The sequence below is a fragment of the Bidens hawaiensis genome, unplaced genomic scaffold, assembly GCF_021521415.1.
Source record: "Bidens hawaiensis isolate Kalapana, Puna unplaced genomic scaffold, B.hawaiensis_p1.1 tig00006258_1, whole genome shotgun sequence".
In the NCBI taxonomy this organism is placed as follows: Eukaryota; Viridiplantae; Streptophyta; class Magnoliopsida; order Asterales; family Asteraceae; genus Bidens; species Bidens hawaiensis.
The window spans coordinates 1,087,126-1,091,060 of NW_027491415.1; the positions used below are offsets into that span (position 1 = coordinate 1,087,126).

The 3,935-nt window shown below is 32.0% G+C and overlaps 1 pseudogene; it reads right to left on the reverse strand.

Moving 5' to 3' along the window:
* Positions 1-2,790: 2,790 nt before the first annotated feature.
* LOC143631816 (wound-induced protein 1 pseudogene) lies at positions 2,791-3,307 on the reverse strand (annotated as a pseudogene).
* Positions 3,308-3,935: the final 628 nt, after the last annotated feature.

A 3,935-nucleotide genomic window follows, 5' to 3' on the forward strand; every position in this document is an offset into this window, starting at 1 on the left:
ATTTGAAGATTAAAATGTAAAACTTGGAGCAATACCAACTTGAAGAACCCAAATGGTACGAAAGATCTCAAGGTGTGGTTTGACGGATATATAAACTTCCAGGATCAAGTTGAATAACTTGGTGTCAAAAGTTATTTTTTTTGTTATAAAATAAATTAAAAGTCTAGTTTGATTAGGTTTCCTAATCCGAGTCAGTCTTGTTTTCTTAGTTTCGTGTAGCATATAAATAGGACATAATTTATTTGTTTTCATTGTAATTTTCGTTTTTGTTTCTTATTAATAAAACAATTGTATAAGGTTTATGCAATATCGTGTTTGATGTTCTTGATTTACTTGTCTAAGGTTTAACATTAAATACTTATGCACTTTGTCTAATTTGCAATTCGTTCGTCTTTATCGTTTATTTTTTATTTACTTAAAGGTCGTCAAGTTGAGTTGTAATTCTTCTTTATCGATCATGTGTAAGAACTTGTATTATTTTTATTTATTTTTTGGTATTGTGGTCTTTATTTTGTGAAAATACATGAAAGAACTTAATATTAATCAATGTACAATTCTAAGTACCATTTGGTGAAAATACGTGTAAGACCATCTCCAATGGATGGTTTTTGTATGGTTTAACCAACCTAAAAAGCAAGAAACCAATGAAGGACTTGGTTTAAACCTAAAACAACATTTCAAGTTTGTTTTTTCAAACCATCAATTGTGGGTCCCAACACTACATAATTCACCCTATATATATATTTATCCATATTTATATTTATAAAATACATTAAAATATTATACTTATATACATATTTTTTTATACTTATTTATAAAATTATGTATTTTTTTTGTTTGCCTATTTTTTACTTAACGGTAAATTTAACGGTTAAATTTTTTAACGGCTATTTTTTTAACGATTTTATTATTTATTTTACAACGCTTAATTCGAATAAAAAAACTTTACAAGCGTACAACGGTTCAGGGATTTACGTAACAATGAATCTCAACATGCACTTCGGAATGATTTAATGGAACATTTGTGGACGGTTAAGAATAATAATTCATAAGTTTTATTATTAAGCAAAAGTTTCAAATTATCTCTCTTTCATTTTGTTAGAGTAATTGTCATTTTAAATTATGTATTTTTTTTGGTTTCCCTGTTTATTATATTTTAGTTAATCCATATTTTATTAGATTTTTATTATATTGTTATTTATTTAAGTAAAAAATTATTATATAATATTGTGAAATTCTTATTTAAAATAAATGTAAAAGTAAGTGATGATGTGGAAATGTAAAGATGGTTTGAGAATGTGTATTGTTGGAGTTAAAAAATGGTTTTTTAAAAAAACTGACGTGACAGTAATGTGACTGGTTACCAGAAATCATTGGAGATGGTCTAAGAACTTATTAGTAATCTAATGCGTCCCCCAATGTAAAGTTCAAATTTTTTAATCAACGTACAATTCTAAGTGCCATTTAAATAACATGATAATAAGGACTTAGTATAAGATAAAACATAGGGAAAATTCCCAAAATTTCCTTTTTTTATAGATTGATTTAAATATTTCCATCAAAACTTAAAAATCATATTCACCCCTTTACTAATATGTCATCGCCTCTACGTTAGAAGTTCGAGACAATATGTTTTTTAACTCGTTACCTCTCCACCATATTAGCTCAAAACTCGTCGTCTCACCGTCATGTTAGCACAAAACTCGTTGTTTCCCTGCCATGTTAGCTCAAAACTCGTCGTATCCCCGCCATGTTAGCTTAAAAATTAAATTTAATAAATCTTGTTATTTAAACAATTATATCTAAGTAAGGTACACATAAAATGATTTTGATGGTATGCATGAGTTTTCTTAATCGTATTATTACCCCAAATTCAGTATACAAGAATTTGAAAACCAATAAAATTAAAATTATTTAAATATTTTTTAAATTAGTTGAGGATCAATGTTTGTAGTAAAGATAAGATAAAAATTTTTTAGCTATAATGGTGGGGAGGCGACGAGTTTTGACCTAACATGGAGGGGAGGCAACGAGTTTTGAGCTAACATGACGGTGAAACGTCGTCGAGCTTTGAGCCAATATGCCGGTGAGACGACATGTTTTGAGCTAACATGACAGGGAGACGACGAGTTGAGAAACAAGTCATCTCAAAATTCTAACGTAGAGACGACGGCATGTTAGTAAAATTTAAATTTTTATATAATATATAAAGAATCTATCTAAAAAAAGAGAGATTTTGGGAATTTTCCCTAACACATATCTATTTAATTGTAGTTTAACTACAACTAATATATTTATTCTTAAAAGCGAGGTCTTTTTTCTTTTTTTCTTGTCTTTTTTCTTTTTTTCTTGAACGACCAACTAAGTAACGCCGGGTACTTCGTACGCGGCCTCCAATGGCTAAAGGTAGCCCGAGCCGACCACTAGTCTGGACGGACGGAGCCCCTAGCGGTCCACCTATTGAGGGATTCACCGGATAAAACCCGAACCCACGCCCGCCAAATGGCACGACAGCGAGGAGCCGGTAAAACCAGGTGAGATCAGGACTCGAACCCTGCCTAGTGTCAAGCTAGGTTCATCACTCATATCTCTCATATAAATTGGTGATAGTGAGATTTTTCTTTATTAATGAGAACATTATATCGATATCAGGTCGCGCGGCTTCAATATAAAAGATTTAATGTTTTTAACTTTTATGACATATCAGTACGTTAATTCTAAGTTCTTGAATAAAATACAATAATCGTATGAGAATTAAACATACAAACATAACCCTTTGACGCTTATTCCTTAAACAGCAAGAAGAAGACTAGGCATGGATGCATGATCAGTAAGTTTGCTCTCCCACACACATTGACACTTGTCACCCTCTTGTGATCCCACGTGGACATTTGCTGACTTGGCAAAACAGGTAACCGTAACCGAAGTGTTGAAGTACTCCCTGACTTGAGTTATAACCCCATCGGTGACCGTCCACGCGTGCACCCAACTGACATTACAACTCGCGGGGAAATACCCTTCAGCCAAAACCACGTCCGAACCAACACAGACCACTGAGATCGGTTTAAAATCGAACGAGTGGTCCTTGTCGGACGTGGTATGACCAGTGAGCAAGCGCATAAGACGGTTACAAGATGGTGGACCGTGAAACCACCATTCAATGTTGGGAGCTAGGAGACGGTGAACGGAGGTGGCATCGCGTGTGGTTAATGCTTTGTAGAAGTTAAGGACCATGTTGCGGTTGCATTCGTCTACCGGAGCTTGGTGGTGTTGTTGATCGGCCATGTTATTGCTTGTTTTGATGAGAGCTGTGATTTAGTTTGTGTATAAATGTGAAGATCTTTAAAGAATGAGGTTTGACTTTGACCAACGACATGTTCATGGTATAACTAGGAACATAAAATGTGTTTTGAGTGAAAAGGTTAGTTTTTGAGTTCATGTATACCTAGAACTAGTTGAATCTTTCACTTTGACTACTTAATAAGTTAGTCAATAATCCTTATCTTTATATTTTTTTAATTTAAAGTATTATTATACTGAAATGGGATTTATAACATTTTACACCAGTAATTTAGGAAATTATAAATGTTTTAATTTATTTAAAATATAGTTTAATTTTGTTACTAATTTTTCTTAATTATCAGTAGCCAATGTTATTAAGATATTAAAAGAAGTTTTTTTTCTTTCGATAATGAGAGTTCAAGTTTCATTATAGGCGAATTATATTAGATATTGGATACATAAAAAACTTATTTTCACTTATTTGTGTAACTTTTAATAATATATATACAATTGGAGACGAAGTGGCCCACTTTGATTTAAATATGAAATCCAATCAAACCATTTAACAATGGTTATTCTATTCATATGAAAGCACCATAAAGGAGGAGCATAACAACCACCAAACATTAAATTATATACCGATTGGTTTCTTG